This window comes from Fukomys damarensis, unplaced genomic scaffold (genome assembly GCF_012274545.1).
Source record: "Fukomys damarensis isolate Sample0158 unplaced genomic scaffold, DMR_v1.0_HiC HiC_scaffold_6, whole genome shotgun sequence".
Taxonomy (NCBI): domain Eukaryota; kingdom Metazoa; phylum Chordata; class Mammalia; order Rodentia; family Bathyergidae; genus Fukomys; species Fukomys damarensis.
In genome coordinates, this window is record NW_022900918.1 from 26,035,829 (window position 1) to 26,060,809 (window position 24,981).

General features: G+C 38.1%; 1 pseudogene; it reads right to left on the reverse strand.

Annotated features, from left to right (window-relative positions):
- LOC104866493 overlaps positions 1-24,763 on the reverse strand; it is a 68,911-nt pseudogene extending 44,148 nt beyond the window's left edge.
- Between the last annotated feature and the right edge of the window lie 218 nt (positions 24,764-24,981).

A 24,981-nucleotide genomic window follows, 5' to 3' on the forward strand; every position in this document is an offset into this window, starting at 1 on the left:
TGACCTCTATAAGTATGAGCTAAATAAGCCTCTTTTCTTTACGAAACACTCAGCTTTTGGTATTTTGTTGTAGCAATGAAAATAAGATAATATGGATATATTTTTAAGTTAAGGCATCATCCCAAATCAAGAAAAAGGACAAGCTGTCAATAAAAATGGTGCTAGGACAATCAGTTCTACTTGAAACAAAGGAGCCAAGATCAACTTTACCTTATATCCTATAGCAAATTATTTCTAGGACAAAAAAAGCAGCTTTAAATGAAAAAATAAATAAATAAATAATGTTCACAGTACTCTTCTAAATATAAAATGGTAAATGGTTTTCTGTGAATGACAAAAAGGAACTCCCCAAAGGATAAAAAGAGTAATAGACATATAGGTTAAAACTTCATTACCAAAAATGTTTTAATTCAAAGAAAAATGGCAAAGAATGAGAAAATATACACAAATGATACCAATTCCCTTAGGATGCACAACATTCTTACAACTTTCTTTGGGAACAAGCACAGCAACATGAAAATGAGCAAAGGATTGGAATAATCAGGAAAAGAATAAAGACTTAAAATGCGGAATATACAAAGATGTTTAACTTTAGCAGCGATTCAAAGTTTCAAGTCAAAATGAAAGAAGGAGCTGCACTTTAACGATCAGAATGGTAAAGAAGTGCGGTCCTCCAGCGGGAGACAGTGCACATTTGATCAGGCTGAATGCAAACTGGGGTTAGGGAACTCCTGCCTTAGAGTCCCTGCTCCTCGTCAGAGAGTCTCTTCCCTACAGTCACACATCCCTGGGTTTAAACCACCCCAGTGGTTCACCAGACCTACCTTCAGTCATGCCTGGACTTACCCATCCCTTTTGCTGTTCATACCCTGGACTCTAGAAAATCCTTCCTTCATTCTTTACAAATAGCTAAGCACATAAGATGGTAGAAAAAAAAAACCCCACCTGCTATCAGATAATAGCTTTCAATTGCTGAAACTGAATCAGATTCCGCACACAAAGGTTTTGGCTAATGCAGGTGGGATAGTCCAGGCCTCCACAAGAACATCACTGGTAAGTAGGCCACCACTTTTTGTATGACCTCCGTTTTGCCACTATTCGAACCATGTGCCTGCAGGACTGACTTCCTTCTTTTCACAGTATCTCCCCAAATGAACTGCACCTGTCCCATTCGTCCTTTTCCCAGCATAAACACTGAAGCCTCACTATGCACCAACCACCTTGCTACTCAAGTAGTGGGTGGGCCTGCTGACCCCTCTTTTGTACCCGATGGGTGCACCTACTAGCCGCATGCTGAAATGAAACAGGTGGTTGGTTAGAACAGTGACAACCGCCAACTCTGTGGCATGGTTCTCAGCCCTGGCAGCAGACTAAAATCACCTGAAGGTGATACCAAAGATGATTTTAAAACAAATCAACTGCCAAGTGCCTCCCATGCCACAGCAATGGTAGAAGAATATCTAACAGTGGAGTTTCGGTGTGCACCTTTGTATATCTTTTTTTGTTGTTGGTAGGGGTCTGGTTTGACTTAGCTTCAAAGCTTCCAGAGGTGATTGTGATGCAACTGCAGTACTGACCAACAGTCAATTGCTAGGGCCATAGAGGAAGCGCAGCGCTGTTCTGTCAGTTCCTCTGCATGATTCTGATGTGCAGGTGGGGTCTGAGAGCCATGCCTTGGGCCAGTCGGTCCACCACCATGTGAGCCTTGCCAAGGCAAGGTAAAGCAAGATGCAAGGGAAGTAAGCAATTCTGTTTCACCCAAGAAGTACCATCAGGAAATCCAGAAGAAGAGATGAGGCCTCACTGAGGGAAGGCTTTTCACACAGCCCTTTCAGCACCATCTCAAAAAATAACGTGGCCTTAAGACTAGGCCCTGACCATGCGTCAGGTGGGTCATCAGAGACCCTAAACTGGCTGCCCTAATCCTAAATATCCTGTTTGCTTTCCATCCTGCAGAGATCTGCTGCCCTAGTTACAGAGGTAATGGAGTGACAGTTTCCTCTGCGCTGAAGTTACGATCAGTTCCACCCAACTCCGGCCCAGGATCTTTCCCAAGAGTTGGCCAATCAAGTTTTCTGTAATTTAAGGGCTCTGGTTTCACTCCCGGCAGCACAGCAAGGAGCAAGGGACCAGGGCCATCCCAGGAGCCCCTGACAGATCACACATATGCAGCCTTCCTGGACCCTTGGGTGTGAGCCATCCCTGACACACACACACACACACACACACACACACACACACACACACACACACACACACACACACACACACACACACACACACACACACACACACACACACACACACACACACACACACACACACACACACACGAGCGCACCCTTCCAGGCTAACCCCAGCCCCGGTCCTAGACAGTAACGAGCAAGCCAGGCTCCTCCAGGGCAATCTAGAAGAAAGAAAAAGAGAGAGAACCCTAGGAGTCCATTTCCTTGCCTTCTCCAGGGGGAGTCCTGCGGGAGCCCTGGACACGACGGTCAGTCCCGTTCAGCGGAGGCCTGGGCCTGGCCTCCTGCACCTGAGTCCCGGCTCCTCTCAGAGTGGGCAGCGGGCCCAGGGGAGTGGGCAGGGCACGGGGCGTTGGGGACCTCACCGTGGATCCTCCCGCCTCTCCTGCCCAGAGCCCCAGCTCCCTTTCCTTTCCTTCTCCCTCTCCTTCTCCCTCTTCCCTCCCCCGCCACGTCCCCGCACACATACATCCGTGTATCCATGTACTGAACCTCTTGGGAGCCGGTGGCTCTCCGTCGTGGTCTTAGGTGATGCGTTCTTCTTCATCAAAGGGTGGGTGACTACTCTGCCCCATTTCCCGGGGCCTATAGGCGAGCGGACCATGAGAGTTTCACCTCCACTTAATCCACACCTGCTTCCCCCTCTTGGCTTTGGTAGGCACTTGTCTTTTCCTCCCCACCTGATCTCTCTCCCCTCTCCCATGTCCTCAGTGCCTAAGTCCACTTCAAACAAATACAGTGTAGATTTCTAACATGTTGCCCAGCAGATTTCACACTGAATATTTTTCTTTCCTTTAGGTCTGGGTTCCTTCTCATAATCACAGAATCTTCAAATCTGCATTGTAACAATTGCATTTATTTCTCCTGAGGACCATTTAAGACCCTGAGGTTTTTGTTGGTGGAGATCTCTGTGTGGAAGGGAATAAAAATAGAAGTTAAAATGCTGCACATAGCTTCAAAGTATCAATCAGCTTACATTACCTAGCAGAGGGCTAAGTTCCTAGGGAAAGGGTTTCCTTCCTTTTAGAAGAATGAGGGGTTCAAACAAGTTGTAGAGCACTTGCATCCAGTATGGATTGTGTATGGTATTCAATGAGGAAATGTGTAGGAGGGTGTGTGTGTGTGTGTGTGTGTGTGTGTGTGTGCATACGTCACACATGTGCATCCAACGCACTAGGGAAAGGCTTAGGCATCAGCTGTTTGAACATGTAAAATCCACCCTTAGACTCTGGGATGAAGCCTGGACATAATTTAATTGGTTTTGTTTTGATTTTTTTTTTTTTTAATTCCTTAGGTGATTCTAAAACACTACTGGGATTACAAACAGCGCCAGGATAGGCAGTTTCACTATAACCGATGAGTTTGTTTGAAATGTACATTCTCAGGTCCCAGTGCAGTGACTGAACCAAGTACTAATCAGCCTGTTTAACTGAGGGTTTTTGTTGTTCTTGTTGTTGTTTGTTTGTTTTGGTGTGGGGCAGGTCAATCTCAGCAGGCAGAGCCACTGAGCTAATTCCCTGGCCCTTAAGTGATCAGTTTTCAACAAACCCTCCAGATCATTCTAAGGCACGGTAATATGTATCTGTAAACCACTGACAGTGGGCTGGTTCGTATCACTCAGAGGGTGAAAAATAAAATATAAATTTATATCAAATACTAATTTATATTAAATATTTTTAGAGTATTTTAAGCAAACAGTGAATACAGTTGTACAACAGACCTGTTCAGCCCACGATGCCTAAAATATTTATGTCCCCTTTCAGAAAAATACAACTTCTAGACTGCTGGGCCGTGAGGTCTATTATCCCACCAGACACTGACAGCATAATGGACCTGGGATATCTTGTAAAATAGGGGTTGGGACTGTAGGTAAAGATAGGATAGGTTAGGATAGGATAGGATAGGATAGGGTCAAGAGTTGAGACTGGGAAATATTTTATTTTCAATCATGGAAACCATGCAAGTTTAAGGGTTGTGTTAAAGACACTTTTAAAAACAAAAACAAAAACTTCTTTTTTTGGAGGATGAGAATTATTGTTGTCATTAAAAAAAAAGGTATATAAAGGTACAAGATCCCAGTAATGAATGTAACTGTACTGTATACCTAGAATGTATTAATAAACTCAATAAAAAGAAAAAGAAACAGGTATAGGTGAGGTGTTTTGGATATGACATATTGAGTCACAGGAGTGTCCCAGGTAGGGTCTAAAGCAAGTTCATTCCATCTTCCACCCATACCCAGATGCTGTCTCTCTAGTCAAGGCTGTTGTGTAGTCATGCTTTCCCTAGCAGCCCTTTAGCTCTAGGAGGACAGAAAATAGAGAACTTATTTATCTTTTCAATAGATTCAACCTGAAGTAGAATGACAGGCACACACTGTGTGTATACTCAGTAAGTGTTTAAAAATGGCTGTGTGTGGAGATTCTCTAAGACACAGTACAAACTTTCTGCAAATATGCAAGGTTAGGTATTCAGGATAACTCTGCCAACTGTCAGATAAGTAGGAGGCTAAGAAAATAAAAAGTCTCTGAGAAACCCAAAATTGAGAACATTATATATTATTTGCTCTTAAAAGAAATCTCCATCTTTAATGTAATGGAGGTTTCCTTTCATAAAATTAGATAAATCTTTGATCACTCAAAATAAATATTATGATGGAAAAGCTCATCACTGGTTAATGTTAGAGTTATTTTTTCATCTAATGAGGGTCACCTCTCTGTTCACCATTATTCAAAAGCTTAGCAAACTAAATGTGTACATGTAGATTTCAATTTCAAAGACTAGAATGATAGCATACGTTTCAATGGAATGATGCTATTTCTAGACCCTGGATGGCAGGCACTACTAATACTACTTGGCTGTGGTGAGGCTAAAATGAATTCTATTAAAAGAAAAAATCCTAAGTAACAGATACGTTCACAAGTTGCTCTCCATTTAGCCTTCAATCTGTTTAAAAATATGTGATTCTTTTAATCCAGAGTTAATGATAAATTGTTGCATTTCAGCACAGTATTATGTGTTTTAATAAACTAATTTTTTTTGCCAAAATTACTATATTGTAATTTTGGGGAAAGGAAATCATTTTAGGTTTGATCAATCTTTTTCTGAAAAAGAAAAAATGTCATCCACTTGCAAACAAATGTTTATCTCCTCAAATTCTGTCCCACTGGAATTATTATGTTTTACGCCTTCTTATAACATATTTCACACACCTCACTTGCCATTAAATTGAGAACAGATGTAGCAACATCAGCATAAGCTACTTCAACGAAACTTGGAGTACTACTCAGTTCTGGCTGCCTTTACACAGTCGGCATGGCTAGGTTCTGCTGAGGGTCCTGGCTTCCTCCTTGTGGTAGCTCAGTTGATAGATGATAGAGGGAAAGGGAGGCAGAAGAGGGAAGGAGAGGACAGGGAGAGGAAGGGAGGAGGGAGGAGGAAGTAGGGAGAGAGAAAGAGAGAAGGAATGGAGGCGGGAGAGAAAGATTATTTTAAAGAGTACTCATGCAACCAGATCAGGGTTCTATCATTATGTCTTCATTTTACCTTAATTATCTCTATAAAGGTCCCATACCCAAAATTATATGGGAGACCCCCTTGAAAGGATTCCAATCTCCTGCTCAGTGCTATGGCACAGGGTGAGAAGAATTAAAGAGAGACATGGGGAGCCAAGATGGCCGATGCTGACCAAGCAGCAGAAGACCCTGGCCAGCCAAAGCCACTGATATTGATTGGTGACATCATAGATTAGGGTGAGAGGGCTACGTGTGGTTGCTAGGGATATGTTGCTGATGCAGGCAAGACTTAGAAGCAACAAAACATTCCAAATTTTGGAAATGGAGTTTGGGTGACAGTCACTATAATCTGGGTTGCCATGTTACCTCGTAGGCTTTGGTGGGATCCACTTTTCAAAACAAGCCAGTTCTGGAGTTAAGTCTTTATAGCCTGCATTGCTTACAGCCTGCTTTGGGCATAATCAATGAAATTGTCTCCCATAATATAAAAGAGTTAGAGCATCAACATATGAATACTGGTGTGGGGGACACAATTTAGTTCACAGTAGCGTGGTTTCTAAAGACCTACAAATTCGACATTGTCAGATATGTAATTCCTAGGTAAATCTAGTTGTCAGTAACTATTATATGAAATCTCATTCATGCATGTATTGTGAAAGCATATGCTTGATGCTGTATTTGGCAAAGTATTCTTTTAAATCTGCCAAATGATAATATTCCTTCATGAAAAGAATATGAACACAGAAAAGTATGGCTGAAGCGACCTACAAGGCTGATATGCTTAAAGATGCTGAAATATAACATTTAAAATACTGCTGAACAGTAAAACACACTGTAAATTTGCCAACCGCAAAGGTATCATAGACAATTATTGCTTGAATGCTTATTAAATACTTTTGTCTGTGGGAACCGTGTTGTTTTGCTGCATATATTATGTCACATTATCCCAAGGCAGGGGCAAACTACAAGAAAACAGTCTGCCAGAAGAAAAAAATAGACCTAATTTAAAAAATATAGAATGTGCCCTGGGGTCAATACAGATTCACCTCTCTATTTCAGACTTTGTCACTGTCTCTCTTCTTAGGTATTTGCAGCCACTAATATCACACTTATATTTCTATGGTCGTTTATTAATTCCAAAGGCTACACTAGTCATCAGGGAGTGTTTATTATTAGGATAAAGGTGATTTTATCTATAAGTTGGATCTTTCTGGGCTACCTTTCGATGATCCTATAAATATCCCCACAGCTCCCATTTTAGACTGGCCCTACTTAATACAACTCAGCTAAAAAGTGACAAAATTCTGATGCTGAAGGATTTTCTTGCTTTGGCTTTCTTGCTCAAAACCAGTCCCATGGGACTAGATTGAGTCAATCCTCTTAAGGAAGTTGAATACGAAAGTAGGTAAGGTGCATTAACTGCATGTTTCATCTTCTATTTTGTGATAGTTCCTAACATTCCTATAATATATTCTTTTACTGAAGTTGGCCTAAGTCTCTTCCACTTTTTGCAACCAAAAAAACTACCAAACCAATAAAAAATTCAAGATGGAATCATAGTCAGTATATGGGACTACCTTAGAGGACACTAAGAGAAAGATACCACTGGGAAGATATACGGGTGTCCTATTCTAATAGTAAATGACCAGTCGAGAAACAGAATCCTTATCAATTCTACAGGGCAAAAGGTACAAGTGTGGAATTAGGGAAGCAACAGAGGTAATAACAGGAAGATACTACCATCTGCATGCCTGGAAAAATGTAAGGAAGAGACTTGTTAAAAGCCAAAGAGATGGAGTGTCCACAGAATGTGAGGTGAGGCTTAGGAAAGCTAGAGTCATGAGGCGAGGCAACTATGGTCAGAAATCCAACTAAAATTCAACTAGTGTAAGGGAGAGAACTTTCCTAGGTCCTACTCTCCTGCTCCCTCCCATCTCTTGGTCTCTCACTAGCCAAACCTAACAGGAAGCTGGTTGACAAGGGAGCTGGGGAAATACAAGTGGCAGCAGTCAATGCTATGCTACACAGAGCAGTGTGGGAAGAGGATAAGAAAAATAAATAGGTTGACCAGTCATCCATCAGTCACTGATACAGGTGACTAGATCTGCATTAGCAAGCCTGGAAGGCCATGACCTGCTTTGGAAAGGATTGATTTTGTATCTATATTGGCCTAGGCCTGAAGTGGAGAATATCAGCAATTCACAAGGAACCCAGCAGCACTGGGTAGAAAGCATGATTTGACTTTGATTGGATTCATCTGCAGATATACAGTAGTCAGAAACCATCTGAAAATATTTTTTCATAGTAGGAGCAACAAATTGCAGTTGCTACCTTCAATTAACCCCCAACTGTGGGTTAGTAATATCCTTGCATGCTTCAGAGGGGTACGAAGGAATAAACCACAAGCTAACATTTATTGAGCTCCTTCTGTGCTCCCCAATCTGGACTGAATGCGTTATCAATATTGCTTTATTTGATCATATGAAATATTGCATCAGTAGCTAATTCTCTATGCATCTCTCATGGCTACACACACTTTACAAGCAGTCAATCAGCTTTTTCTCCAGATCTTCAAGTGCACAGCCTTGAAAGATACAGGTGGCTTTTCCTTCCAGAGCAGAGGGCAGGGTTTTGTTGTTATTTGTTTGGTTAATTTTTGTTGTTTTTACTGATCAGTAATACTTAAAAAAGATACCTTATTCTAAGACGAAGATACAGGGTTTTTATACTTTACTATAACATACCTGGATTTTTTAAACTTGAGATTCCTAAGCTGTGCTGTAATCCATTCAGTACACAACATCCTCTTGGACTGCACATCATCACAGAGCAGTGAGGGTGGCAAGTGGCACTAACTCAAATATGAAACTCAGACTCCTTGATATGCCTAGGTACTTAACCTGACCCAGGAACCTTTTTGTCTTCTGCCAGGATCCATGAAACTGCAGCAGACTAACTTATTCCATGAACATAAAACCTCAGTCCCCTCATCTACATTGGCACTAGGCACATGGATCTAGGGAAGGCCAGAGGGGCCCCTTGGACACAAAACGCAGGGAGGCCCTTACTCTCAGCACCCCGCCAGAGTCTTCTCTGCAGGCCACTCTCTTACCACACTCTTGTCCTGTCTCTGGCTGACACCTTGGATCCTAAGTAGTATTTTACTCATTTAACAGTTGAATTTTTCAACATTTATTTAATTTGTTCAATTGATATAAAAAATTATACATACTTATCATGCCCAACATAATGTTTAAAGTATATATACTCTGTGACATTGTTAAATCCAGCTAATTCACAAATGTATTACCTCAAAGCTTGGCACTTTTGTAGTGAGAACATTTATGCAATGTCATTATTAACTCTAGTTGCCAGGCTGTACAGCAGATTTCTTGGACTTAGCTTTTGCATCTCACTGTGAGTATGCAGATGAACTTCATAAATAACACACTTAACCCAGATCTATCTCCGTGCATATCATATTTTACAATGCATGTATATGTTCCTTCAAGAAGCATTTGCAGGTATACATACAGGATCTGAAGTGGCAACAGAGTCAGGATTGTTAAGGAAAGACAGAATTGTATGATAGGAAAAACAAATGAAACTTTTGGACTGTGTGGTGGAAAGTGGACATCATCCTCTTGGACACCATTTTGACTTTAGGTTAGGAAGGCTCGTTTGCTCATGAGGACACCAGTGCTCCTGTTGGAGTCTTCAATGTCTCAGAGACAGCCACACAATAGAAAACTGGTGGCTATGAAAAAATAACTCAGTCTGAACTAAAATGCTTTGCAAACCATGAAGGAAAGTGGCAGAGCTGTAAACCCTAATGGACCTTGTTAACAGTGGTTTCAGACATTATATCCAGCCACAGTGGCAGATGATTTTTTTTGTTGTTGTTAGATGGACAGGAGAAAAACATAATTGTCAGCTTCATTGCAAGATAATGATAAATTCCATGGAACAAGAGGAAAGGAGATGCCAGGGACATTTAAAATATTTTCATTTTGATGGCTTAGAATTCTTTAAAAATTATGTTAAATGAGGTGCCTATTTATAAATATTAATTTGAGAATGGTTAAGTAAAACCTGAATTCCATTAATAGACATTAACATTAGAATCTGATGTTATGTTCCTTTAGATAATATGGGTGGAAAGGAGTAACAAAAGCAGACAAGGCCAAATTTAAACACCAAAGTTCATAGACATAAGCACTAACTTATTTCTAAACCTCCTAAAATCTCAGCTTTCAAATGATGAAAGTTATCCTATACTTCAATTTGATCCGTTGACATAAAGAAAGCAAGACCCATATATATTAATAAATCCATTAGCATATGAGTATAAAGGTATGGATGAGTAATGTATACATGTAATGCATGTATACATACAACCAGCTTCCTCTGACTGGAACAGCTCCCATTAAAATGGTATTCTACAAAGAAAGCTACTCACTTCTTTTATTTGTCTGTCCTGGAATCCAGTATTTTTACTGAGATGAACGGACAAAATCATTTCAGTCCTATTGTTTTGTAATGATTCAAAGGTTTCTAGAAAAGTATCTAGAAGAGTTATGTAGCTAGGAGTTTTATGAATCTATGAAAGATTTCTTTAAGAATGACTGAATCCACACAGTAAAAGATTTACATTCAGCTTTCCTAATCAGTTACTTAAATACTGCTGCTGAATTACTTAATTCTGTAACTTGACACGGAAATCACTTGATTTCAATTTTATTCAAAGGAACAGAGTAGGAAAAATATCTTAAAATGACTGTGGATTAAATGAAATAATGCAGTGCTTGACAAGCCCCTAACTTTTAAACTTGGGACTATTTTTATAATGCAAATCATAAAAAAATATATATTTCTTCTCACAGAAGATTGGTCAAAACCTTTGACCATGCATGATGCTAAAGATCTGAGTAATTGTTTTCTTCTGATTTCTGGGTTCCACTTACCATATTCTGGGTCCCTCACAATGTACTTATTCCGTTGTCCATGGGGGTTAAACGCTTTCCAACATCAAGGTTGAAAATTCTCAGATGTTATCTGCAATATCTCAAAAGTTCACATTTCAATATCCGTCACTGTCTACCATGGTAAATGATCTTCAAATTCTCCTCCAAAGTGCTCTTCTGAATGCACGCCAAAGATTACTCACGTCCCAGAAAATGGTCTCTCTCTGTATGTGAGCATCCCAGCTTCCCGCTCCTCTCTGAGGGCTCTGAGCCTGACACTTCTCAGTGCAGCCAGATCTGTGCCCTGAGCTCTGAGCTCTGCTCACATGCAGGAATGGAGGGAACCTGATTCCCTAATATTTCTGGTTGGGAACGTCACCTGTGAGTTTGGTCACTGCTGGAAAGAATCCCATATTGTGTGGCCAAGTAAGCCACCATGCCCCCTGTCTATCTAGCTCCACTGAACATCAGCTGACCTGGCGACAGAAGCTAAGAGGCTTCAACTTTTATGAATTCAATTCCTAATATTTTATATGCTGAAAATAGAAACACATTCCGAAGGGGTATTATTACAGACACCATGGTGACCCCTTCTTGGTCCTTCCCTAGTAAACAAAAAACATTTCTATACTTCTTGCAATATGCTCACCACTGTTCTAAGCACTTTCTACATAACTCAGCTAAACTTTTGACAGCAAGACTATAAAGCAGAAATCAGTATTACTTCCACGTTCCTGAAAAGGAATCTTAGGCAGAGAGAAGTTAAACTGATTTTCGTGGACATGGCTGGTGAGTGGCCTGAGCTGGGATTTTAGTGCCTGCTTCCTCTGGAATTGCACTGTAAACCCATAGTTATATAACTATTATTGTCCATTCTCAAACTTTGTAATTACACTCATTGACACATGTACATTTTTGTCCATAAAAAGAGAAAAGCTAAAAATTGCAAATGAAGTATTTTGGACACAACATTAGAAATAACTGGACATGAAGTCATTTGTCTTCCAGCAGCTTTCCTAAAACAAGAATAAATCCGAGATACAAGAGATTACAAAACGTGCAATACATTTTTCCTTTCTCTTTTCAGAAGTAGAAAATGCAGAATAAGTAACTATTTGATGAAATAATCTTAGAATTATGAGTACCTTTAGAAATTTCTGCAGCATAAGCTCTGAATGTCTTGATTAATACTGCCATCTAATGCCCAACAGAGAAATCCAAATTTATTTTAGACTGAATATGTCCTAGCACTGTCCTCCAGTACTGGTTACAGAAATGGCAACTCGAATTGTAGTATCAACTAATATCCTGTAACTGCATCAAAGCTTTGAAGATGAATTTTAGGAGGCAAAAAGAGACCTGGGCTCTTAAATACTACAAACCAGCTTCAGGGCATGGTGGCATACTCTTTACACAAACTGATTTTAGTATAACTCCCCACAACGACAAACAGGAAGTAGTGACAATAAACCCCTATTGATACAATCAATATTTATTGTGGTTTCTGAAGTTTCTTCATATTTTCCTCTCTGCTTCTTCTTGAAAAGTGTATTAATAAAACATGTTTTCAGGGCCGGGATTTGGCTCAGTGGTTCCACTGCCTGCTTCACAAGCACAAGGGCCAGAGTTCGATCCCCGGGAGCAAAAAAAAAGAAAGAAAAAGTTTTCCCTTGGTGTTTAGAAAGATATCAAAATAAAGTGCAGGAGTTAATGAAAGTCAAAACTGTGAAAGACCAGCTATTTGATAAAGAGACAGTCAATTTTCACATTCATTTATACATATTAATGTAAATGTCAATTTTCAATTCTTTTGGATTCTCAGTTCTTGACAGAAAATTATTTTCTAGAATAAGAAATAAAGTCATCCTGAATTAATAATTTTTGGAAAGGATAGAAAAGATAAAAGGAAAAAATTTCTGAATGTAATTTATGTACTAGTAAGTTAAAGAAGAGGGACATGTTCTCAAAAGATCCCAAAGTTTTTTATATAATTGTGCAATCTTTACTAAATTTAACATTTCCTCTATTATTGTACTTTTGTAATCCAAATACCGATTACAGATTGAATGCCTTTACCTGAAATATATAAGATCAGAAGTATTTCAGATTTTTCAGATATAGAGATATATCTCTGTCTCTATCTCTGTCACTATCTCTATATTGAGAGAGAGAGAGAGATCTTAGAGCCAGAACCCAAGTCTAAACCAAAATTTAATGTCTCATATATACCTTTCACACATACCCTATTATATCTTATTTTTATATCTTATTTTTAATGATTTTGTTTATAAAGTTTCATGATATGAAGTTTTCCTCTTGTGTCATCATAGTAGAACCCAATATGAAGGATGAAGATTTTGAAGATTACAGAATTATGGATTTTGGATTTTTGGGGATAGAGATGAACTATTATTGTACTTTCTTTATGTAACTTTGAAAACTGATACTTCCACTCTTGTTAACATGTTTTAGAAATTCTTATGACGCAACTGTTATAAGAGGCATGTAGATTTTATACCAAAAGAATTCCATTCATGACCTAAAGCTCATTTAATCTTTCAACTACTCCAAAGCAAGAATGCTTCAGTTTGTACAACGGAACCACAGTTCCCATTTCACAAGTGGGCCCAAGACAGCTCCACCCAGAGTCCCTGTGGAGTGTCTCAGGGCAGAGTGAGCAGCACACAGGCTGGAGCATGAGGGCCATCAGAGTTCCCAAGCAAGGAGGTGAGCTTGCTGTCTACCTATCATCTTCCCTTCCCCTTCTCCCTAAATTCTGATTCCTTTGTTGACCTTTTGACAAGAAAGAAGAAAACAAAAGTACAATCACCACTGAGAAGCAGGAAATCATTTAAGTCTAGATCTGTCTCTAGATCCTGGCTAATTCCATCCTATGCCGAGTATGAAAGTAGCTAAGGGACATGGGAAAAGATGGTACATATGCAGTTAGAAGGCAGTCCTTTAAAGAGTTGATTAATTGTTAAAAGGGATTCTGAAAACTGATTTTAAAACAGTCAAATTTGTTACTAAGCAGCTATTTCAGAATAGCAAGTGTTTTGAGTCCATTCAACCTCTCCCATTCAAATGAGCTAGTGGTTGGCACAGCCAAAATCACTTGCTGAGGTATTTGGAATTGAGCACAAAGAAAAGGAGGTAGTTTGACCTCACACTAATTGATATAATGTTGCTAGAAGCAATTTAGCTTACTACTTGCAAGACCAAAATTCTTTTGAGATTTAACCTTGTGGTATAAAGTACTTCTAAGCAATTTTCTGCAACTCCACGTGGAATTTTTACAATGCAGAACTAACATTATTATAATAATGGCTTGAACCAAAGATGGGAAAGAGGCAGATATTCATCCTGACAGAGATAAATAATGGGCAAAGTAAATTTCTGTATTAGCTGGATACTTGTTATACATGAACTCAACCATCTCACTTATATTTATAAACAAAGCATAATGCAAAAAAAGAAACTGTGCTGGAATCCATTCAAATGAGCACAATAGTAGTTACCAGGGAAAAATGATTTTGATTGTATCATTAAATTTAAAACATTCACTTTAGGCACTGAACACAGCCCTCAAGTGGGCCTTTTATCACAGGCTTAATGTGAAGAGTGTAAGAAAAAACTTGCAAGCTAATGTTTTTAGCATCTTAGGCTCTCTTCATTCCATGGTTAGAATGTTGAAAATACACGGGAAAAAAATACCTGTATTGCATTCTTCAATACACCTTCAAAATCATATGGAAAAGTAAATTAGAACAGGAAAAAAGAAAGGTCCATTGATCCCAAGAGATTAATTTCAATAAGTAATTTAAAAAATAATGTAGAAACATAAGAAAGAATAAAGGAGGAGAGATGGGCTTTCTCCCTGCTCAGGTTAGTGAATTTCATTGGCTAACAGGATCTATGAAGACCCAATCACTTTCTAGATTCTGTGAAAGATGAAAATTAAAGTATAGATAACCTGAAAGGTATTCTTCTTAAATCATTTATCAAGAACTTAAATACACACAAAGAAGTATACTGGGATTTTAAGGTAAGTAATAACTGCCCGTGTTTTAAGAAAGTTATGTCTTATTTTATCCTGATTTTCTATCCTATGAAACAGAAATGTTCATCCGATAATTGAGGAGGACCATTTTGTGTACTGCTGTGTAATCTTTGCAGCTGTTGCCCTTGCTGTAATTGTAGTTGTTATATAACTTTTGGGAATCTGATGCTCTCTCCAGAACAAAAATCTACCTACTCCTTGTAAATCTGACTTTTTAAAAAAATTTCCCATGGCCTATAACACAGTGTTTTGCCTACCTTTAACTATTTAATAAAGATTTCTTATATAAAAAAAAAAACAGAATTGGCCAATACAGTAATTTGCAGCTCAAAAACATAGAGACAAGTTGCTCTAAACAGTATTAATGAAGACAGCAACACTTTAAAAATAATATAAGACAAAGAACAGTTGCGTATAGATCCAGGCAGCTGGGAAGCAGGTTCATGTATGAATTTGATTATGTTTTTCTTTGGTGTCTGTAAAACAATTCTGTTAAAGTCCTGAAAAGTAACATTCAATATCCAAAGAAAATTACTTCTAATAGTGTCCATATAGTTAAAGCATGATGGCAAAGCTCAAATAATAGTAGAATATTGATCAGGGCACTAAGATTCTAATTTGGATTCTTCTAACACATTATAAAACATTTGATGAGTATCACTTTTCTGTGCCTCAGTCTCCTAATCTGCAGAATGTAAGTGTAGAGTTAAAGTCTGCAGTAGAGTCTCCAGGGGCCCCATCATGGCAGACAGCCAAAAACAGGCACAGTTTTTTAATTCCTCTCTTCAAGAGGTGAAGTCTATTTCTCTACTCCTTGAATCTGAACCAGCCTCATGACTTCCTTTGAGTAACCGAATGTGGCAGATGTGACCTTATTAAAGTCCCAAACCTAGGCCTCACACACCTTGCAGCTTCCACTGTTGCACTGAGAATCCTTCCACCACGCAGCCACGCCTGAGCCATCTCTGTGGAAGAAGGCCAACATTCTCTATCTGTGAAGAGTTGAAAACAAGTATTTTAAGGCTTTGGAGGTCATATAGTCCCTGCCAGAATGACTCAACTCTGCAATTTAAAGATAAAACAAGTATAGACAAATTCATAAATACATGTACCCCCAAAAAACTTTATTTACAAAAACAAGCAGCAAACTGGATTTGCCCTGGGTGTCACAGTCTGCAGGTCCGGTGACAGGTGATGACAAATGACATGAAGAGAGGTCAAAACCTTTTCAACTGCCCAGTCATCCCACCTGAGGCCCCAGACATGTGGGCAAGCCCAGCTGAGGGAAGCTAAAGCTCACTGAGTACTGAAGGACTGTCCAGTTGAGCTACAACAAATGGCCAGCCTGAAGGAAGCTGAAATAAGGAAATCCTGCAGGTTTAAGCCTCTGTGTGGTTTGCTATGCTCCAAACCACAAAGCTAAATGACACACATTCCGATCTTCATCATTCGGAGGCTCTGATTCCCCAGCTGCTGTGAAGTTAACAGCATTCCAGAGAACCCAGATAATCGCCTTCCCTGGAAAATCACTCTCTGACCCCCAGACAGTCCATAGCAAATGAATGACAGGGAGCACAGAAGACCAAATCTCTGGGAGTCCAGCTGCACAGGCTCCCTCTGAGAGGCTAGTTTTCATCTGACATCTTGCTTATGTTGCAGTTGCATAGCTTTCTTCCCTGGCCTGTCCTTCATCCTTCACTTTCCTTCTGCATGTCCTCTTCAATAAATCATTTGCACAAATAATGATCATTTCCAATTCTGCTTTCAGGATACCTGACTAATAACTTCTACGATTTCTTTTGTTATATATCATCATCAGGACACAGCTTGAAATAAAAGGCTGAAATGCAAATCTATAGGACAATGTAATAAGCCAAAAAAGGACTAGACCAAACCTACTCTGGGCAGAGGCAAGTAAAAGAATGTGATCTACTCTACCCTCAAAACACCTTGTCTAAATATAGAAAGGCTAAGAGAATAATGGAAATTCAAAGTATAATTTCTTGGCATAAAATTAAAATCCCAATAATTTTATTCCATTTAGTATCATTTTATTAAATTTTGTGAAATAAACTAAAATTTTGACATACATTTCATCTTATTGTTAAAAAACTATTCCACTGGATTTAGTCCCAGCATCACCCTGTTAGATAATGTCCAACCTAAATTCTGTCTTCTTTATGTCTTTGTTTCTTCTTTCATTGAGAACATGAACTGATTCAACACATTATGAGAAAATTGAGACTGCTAATGTATTCTTGAGCATAAAATACATTCAAATCACAAGATGAACAGTAATTTATAAACATAATATACCTATCATTATTACTATGTAAGCAGTATTGTGAGCAACATTAAACAGGGAAAAGAGATACTGCCATCAGCCTGTTCCTACCAAACTAGGAACTGAATGACAACTGGCAAAAGGAGAGATCTGAAGGGAATCTAAAAAAAAAAAAAGTAATGACAGCAGCATTTCCCTTCCAAGAGGAGAGAAATAAGTAAGTGTCAGAGAGGAAATGAGTACAGCGAGGGATGTGAAAAGAATCTGTAAGAAATGTGAGAAGCAGGAAAAAAAAAGAGAGAGAGCCTAAACCTAGACACTTAGAAAGGAAAGGTAGGAGAAAAAGAGATTCATTTACTGGGATAGGTAGGTGAAAATGCTTCTCCTGTGTTATGTCCTTCAGATACTGAAACCTTTATAAAAGAGTACAGTGAAAAATAAAGTCAGAGCTGCCTTGACAAACATCCACTGGGATTATACACTCAAACATTTCATATTTTTTTAAAAAGTCTTTATAACAATATTTTCATTTTTAATTACCATCATTTCAATTATTGGGTATTTTTCTTGACAATTACTGTCCAAACTAAAAGGATTCCATCACAGTCACTTTCTTAATAGAAGAAAAGAGGGAGAAAATATCTCAAAATATAGGCTTCTTTTGAAACTGTTCAATTTTTTTATCTCTTTCCTCATCTGTAAATGAGTAGATCGGGCTATGTATCAATATTCAGTAATTCTGGGGGTAAACTGAGTTTTTCTTGCATGAATGCCAACTGGAAGAAACATCCTAAATGGCATTTTAAAGTCAAATTGCTGTCTCTAACTTTAGAATACAACTTAGAAAAGCAATACTTTATGCACTGCCTCAAATCATAAACTAAAAGTATTCAGAAAGGCTAATTTGGTACAGCTGGGGAGAAATCTAAAGATGTATGTTAATCTAATGACTGTTTAGTGTAGGAAATTATAGTTTAAATAATGTATATGAATTTGGATATTCATTAAGGTTTTACAGAATTTCAAAATGAGTTATCTTAAGATTAAAAACTAAAAGTAGTGGCATTTTCTTCATAGAAACTTTGAGTAAATGGCAAAGCATAACTAATGCACATATTATTTCATTTTAGGGCTTATGTAAAACAAGAGTTATGGAGACTAATAAGATATTTTGAGTTCAATGAATGTAGCTATCTTTAAGGAATGAAAAATATACAAGACTAAAAAAGGAATCAACTAGATACCTCTTCAAATCAACAGGAATGCTAAGGGAAGAATTTTCCTTGGTACACTTGAATCAGTCATAATCAGAAAAAGGAGGGAAAAGAGGAAAAAAAAGATGGCAAAAAATAATTAGAAAGTCATGTTCCAGAGGTGATGGAAGACACAAGAACCCTATATTCATGTCCTGAAAATACAGAGAAGCAATTGCTTCTTCAGCTATAGGAGGGAATAGAGAAGAGGGTGCAAATGTAATTAACCACTAGCTGCCAAGACCTTTGCTTTTTCATGGACTCCAATTCTAGTGTTCTTGTCTTACAACCCTTTCTTCTTGCCAGTATGCAGAAGCATTTACTGTGGTGTGTTGTTCTAAGACTTCTTTGAATGCTCCAAGCTCCATTTCCATTTTTATAGCTCTCCCTGGTATTAGTACTCCACTGATTTAAGCTCCAGGTTGATTCTTGACTTGAATTCCCCAGATTAATGTGGATTTGACTAATCAAGATATCTAAAATATGCTCAGTGGTGATATAATCTTCAATGTAAAGTATTATCTCCTTCATCTTCAGTATAAAGTATTTGCACTCAAATTTCCTTCATCTTCAATGTAAAGTATTTGAGCTTAAATTGCTTATACTTGGGTTCTAATATTATATAATTGATTATGCATCATTCTCCATTATATTTTATAAATATGCATGAGAATGTGTACATGATTATATTAATAAATGTTATGGAATTAAAATAAATCAGCATGGTAATATCAACACTAAGTATTTTTAAACTGCTTTATTAGCTGGTTGAGTATCCTCCTGGTTGCTACTCAACTCTCTGCTAAATGCAAGACGGCATTCTCCATTTCTCCAGGTTGTCAAAAACAAGCCTTTTAATAAAAGGATAAACTACTTTTCTAAGTCATAAGATGAATCACTACTTTCATTTGGTAGTCTTTACTGGAACTTGTACAGAATATTTTTAAGCAAATACACAGTCGATGTTTATGTTGGTTCCATAAAGAGTTTACTGCTTAACAGTCCTTGATAACAATTTGCTTGTATTTGATACTCTTATAAAATTAAAGCTTCAGTAGCATCTACATTGCTTTTTATGTCATCTGGTACTCGTTTACGAATGGAATAATATGGAAAAAAGGGTTAACTGATAAATAGAGGTGCATTATTACTCATAAGTCTGTGTTTGAATATTAGTGAACATTTTTCAAATGAAAACACAGTTTAACTAGACATTGTTATCATTGTAATGTTACTGGTAATTTTAAAAAGATAATAAAAGACCTTGCCTGAAGAAACACAGGTCATTTAATTTCCTTTACATTGTTCAATAATCTTTTCAAAATATTTTAATGAGCAAAAACATTCATGTCAAAATTTATGTAAATTCTCTCCACTTTGATCATTTCATCTTATTAAATATACTCTTACTACTGATATTAAATACCAAATAAACTACAAATAATCTACAATCAGTTCTTTAAAAATATGTAATTACAAATTCAAATATTATAAATGCAGAAAAGAAACCTGTTAGAATCCCTGATTTTCATGGCACAAAATAGCATCTCTATGTTATGTTTACAATGAAAACAATGTTGATACTTATGTATATCCATGTACAGTATAAAGTTAAATATGTAATACAAGTATAATAATATACACCAGTACCACTATTCTTATTCAACAACAGTGAACCTTCCTTATTCATTTAATTCCCATTCATGTAATTCAGCACAGTACCTATAAGGCCGTGTGCTGGAGGGAATGATTTGACATCTAAGGTAACCAAAGGTATGAAACGACAGTCTATCTTTCATAAACATCATTGCTTTTGAACTTCTTTTGATAAAGAAAAATAAGCCTAAAACTTTGTATATGCATGGTATGTATAAGTGGATCTATTATGAATTTTGATTCCAGATTGACCTGGTTGTGCTGATTACCAGATATGTGATTTACGTAAGTTACTTAAACTTTTCAAGCCTCATTTTTTCTCATCTGTGAAGTAGAAACAATCATAGTTTTTATTACAGTGGTTATTGCACAATGGCTACACAGACACACACACAGACACACACACAGACACACACACACACACACACACACACACTGCTTTGCACAATGCCTGGCCCATCCTCCTTGAAATTCCAAGGAGAGTTCCTAGGAAATCCCATCAGGAAAAGATGAGACACAGTGATGCAGTGTTAGTTTTCTGTTGCTAGAGAAATTATCAAAAATTCAAGCACTTAAAGAATACAAGTTTATTATCTCCTAGTTCTGTAATGCTAAATCCAACACAGACTATGCCAGGTTTAAACCAAAAGGGCTGCATTCCTTTCTACAGGCTGGAGGGGAAGAAATCTGTTTATTTGCCTTTTCACACTTTTAGAGGACGTCTGCATACCTTGGTTTGTGTCACCTTTATCTTAAAAGCCTGCAATGATGGGTCGAGCCTTCACATCACATCTCTCTGATTACAGCCACAAAATGTTCTCTACTTTGAAGGAATCCTGTGTTGCAACTGGGCCCACAAAGATAATCCAGATCTCAAGCTCTATAACTTAATCACATCTCCAAAGTCCCTTTTTGTTGATGTTTTGTTTGGTACAGGGGATTGAACTCAGAACCTTGCGCGGGCAAGGCAGGCATGGTGACACAGCTAAATCCCTGGGCTTCCAAAGTCCCTTTTGTTGTGTAAATTACCATAGTTACAGGTTACAAAGAATGGAGCATTCCTATCTTTAAAGAGCTATTATTCTGCTTACTAAAGGTGCCAAGGGACCAAGAGAAAGGTGAGGTGCTAATGTTGTGGCACATATGGGAGGAACGGAGATTAAAGGCAGCTCAAGCTTGCATTGAACTTTCTTGGCAAATGTAAATCAATCCTAAAGAAATTTTCAGTTCTTCCTCTTTTCACATGGAATCACACTTAGAATAAATTCTACTGAATTAGAAACAATCATAATACTCTATCTTAAGAAAGTAGAATGCAGCTAGAGTGAGATTGGGAAGAAATCCATTTATGCTGAAGTCCTGCACTCTCTGAAGCTATCTTTACATCTCTAATTAATGCACCCAATGGTTACAGCTACCTGATGCACACTGGGGGACTGTTTTATGCTCTTAAAGAGTGTCACACTGTATGGTCTCCTGGACAGTCTTAGCAAGGTAACATGACGACTTGGGCAGCTTTCCCTGGAGAAAATAAGTGCAAGATTCTAAGTCAATCTACCCACATTGTTGGGTTCCTGGCACCATCTCATAGTTTCTTTCTGTCTGATGAGCAAAGATATAATAAACAATTCAAGTAAATCATTTGGTCACTATGTTTAATTCCTCTAAAGAAAATGATCTTGTTAAAGAAATAATGTATTTGCCACTTTAATAAATAATGACATACATAGTGCAGACCGTTTGACCAAGCCTTAAAATCAGATAACTTAATGCAACTTCATCACAGGAATTACATGATATTCCTACCTACATAGTTCTGAACACTAAACGAGGCTCCAGAGACTCAATAGCTGAAATACAACTATTCACTGCACTCAGGCTAAACTAGAGAGGAGGTGAAAAGCCACAGACTCTACCACACAAATCCCTCATTTAAGCATTATGGGAAGTGAATTCCTAAAGATTTAACTGCAACTGGTTCCACCTTTGATACATAATCCACCTTCATAGCTCCTCAAGTAGAATTCATTAGCAAGATTGGGCTTTCGAGATTAGAGAGAACTGCATATTCAGCTGAACACTGACTCCAGTTATCCTGGTAATTCAGGAGAGAAAAATGGTACAAAAGATACCAAAGACAGAAAGATTGCTAGAGAAATAATCAGAAATAGCTAAGGCTCCTTCGTCAAACACCCCCAGGCTTTCATTAGGATGTGAACACCAGCAAACCAACAGGTTGAAATTTCTAGGCCGCTGGTGCTTCATTTGCAAAGCATGGGGACAAGGTGGCTATGAGTACAATCTCAGACTTCTGCTTTCAGAACCCTGGTTTGAATGCTGGCTCTGCTATCTTCAAGGTGAGAAATCTTGAGCTTGTCACATTCTCTAACATTAATCCTGTTAATATGGGGAAAACAAGATGCACTTTGAAGGTCTGTTAATCCTGTTAATATGGGGAAAGCAAGATGCACTCTGAAGGTTTGTTACAAAGAATAAACGGGGTAATGGAGGACTTAAGAAATGTCTGAATAACAGTAAGCAGTCAAGGAATGGTAATAGGTATTACTACAAGTTAATTTGCAAACGTATTTTGAAGACTAACAAAAATGCATACCAAGTTCCTTGTACATGGATATTTTCTTGGTCTGAAAGTGTTTCCTCACTCCCAAGGGGAATGCAATGCGAAGTGGGGCTGCTGGGAGATGATAAGATCGTGAAAATGAAGCCCCTGTAGTTGGGATTAGTGCCCTTCAAAGCTGAGAGAGACCCCCGCTATTCTCACCATGTGAGGACACAGCTAAAAAGCAGTTGCTATAAATCAGAAAGCCCGTCCTCACCAGAAGCTGAATCTGCCAGCCCCTTGATCTAGGATATCTCAGCCTCCATGAGAAGCAGTAACATGTTGTTTAAAAGCCACCTAGTTAGGGTATTTTGTTAAGGAAGCCCCCCGTGGACTAACAATGCAATGAGAGAAATTCCTACATCCTAATAATTACTTAGATTTCCAAAGTTTCTACGACCATGGGCCCTGCCCTGTGCCCTAATGGTTAGTTTTCCCCCATTTCACAAGTAAGAATTTGACTTTGGAAAGGTTCACGTGGTTCAGGGTCATATATAAAAGTGGGAACGGAATAAAGACTTCAGATTCAGTGACCTTTTGCTCTCTGTTCACTGCTTTACCTGTTAAATTATATCACCTTGGCAGTTTAACAGTACATTGGAAACATTTTCAAGGAGGAATATTTATGTACACAACTCTAGGCACCATAAATATTTGTCTGAATGTATCCTGCTCCAGGCCAATCAACACCTTATGAAACTTGTGATTTAAAAGACTTGGGTTTTTATTTGTGCAGTGTTAATATAATGGAAAACAATTCGGTATCTCTGGCAGGAATGATTTTACAGGCATTAGCAGGTGGCAAACTACATAAACTTTACCTTTCTTGACACTTTTAAACAACTAATATAGTTTTAAAGCATGTACAGTTCTGTACCATTTAAACGGTGAAACTATTAATGATAAACAAGGTTTGTGAGAAATGAGAATCGGGAGCATTTTGTTTATTTACATTGTGCGAAGTACATATAAACTTTAATAAATGCTAGGGGCGAGAGTTGCCAACACACATTCCTTTCATAGCAATGGAAGAACATTCTGTATAATTCCAAATAACCCTTTTAACCTTGAGGAAAATGAATAAGGATTCGAAGTGTGTAAAACATGAAAGAGTAAGAGCAGAAATAAGCAAGTTTACTCCAGTGCATTCCTGAGCAAAAGAGTAAGCAATTAACTCCAAACAGCCACATTCTGTGCAGGTTTCTACACTTCTGGCACTTTCCTTTGGCTCCAGTCAACCGAAAAAGCAATCATTTCTGGCTACTCCCATCTCCATAACAACTGTCTTGTTTTCTTCCTATCTGGTGTGCTTTTGTAATGCCATTAGAGTTATACTTAGCAAGTGTCTACTACTTTATTTCACAAGTATGCATTTAACATCAAATATCATTTATACGGTATTTGATAGTTGTTCCTGTTACCCAAAACTTACAGTCCAGTCAGAAGAACAAAAATTAAGCTAAAAGTTTCAACGTAGTGTAATAAAATGGAAGATACACAATGTAAAGGGAGCTAACATTTAGGTGCTCTGGAAATATCGTGGAAGCAAAATATAACTAAATAACTTCAAAGATTCAAACACTAGGCTGGGAACAGTTGCCCCACAGGATATTATACACTCAGTCCCTGGAGGGCAAGAAATTCACCGCAGTTGAGGAGACGGAGCCCAAGGCTCCACTGTCCTTTTCTCCAGAAGCAAACTGTCTCCTCGACGTCTTCACTTGGATTTCTACCCACAGCGAAGGCTCACCGTGAACATTCCAGCTTGTTTTCTTCCCCTCTGTCTAGTCTGGATTCTTACCTGATTCTATTCCTTCTATTTCTGCAGCTCCGTCCACCTCATTCGAGTCAGAATCTGAGGTACGTGGATAGGGACACTTTCTGCCCCACCTCTCACTCATAAAGCACAGAACAGGGTGTGGGAGGGTGAGAAGGAAGGAGATGGCACGAGTTCAGAAAGTTTTGAGTGAGGCACTAAAAGCTGTAGGAATTATTCTGTAGACAGCTGTGTCATTAAAGCGCTGCCAGCATTGCTTTCTCATACAGATAAGTGAAAGATATTATCTTTACTAGTAAATATGCGTTGATTCTAATGTCTGGTTAGGAAATGTTACTTAGGAGGAAATTTTCTTAAATCATAAAGAACATTCTAAAACCCAACATTAATGAGACAAAATCATTATTAAAATAAACAAATATGTCTTTGTGTGTGCATACATATATGTATAATATACACATGCATACGTAATTCTACATTCTAAAGCTAAATATAGAAGGCTGTACAACTTTTAAAAAGCAGCATATCAGATAATACACATCAAATACATCTGTTGAAAGTGGTTCTCTCGGTGGTCCTTACAGATTAAAAGTTTAAAGTCTTGAC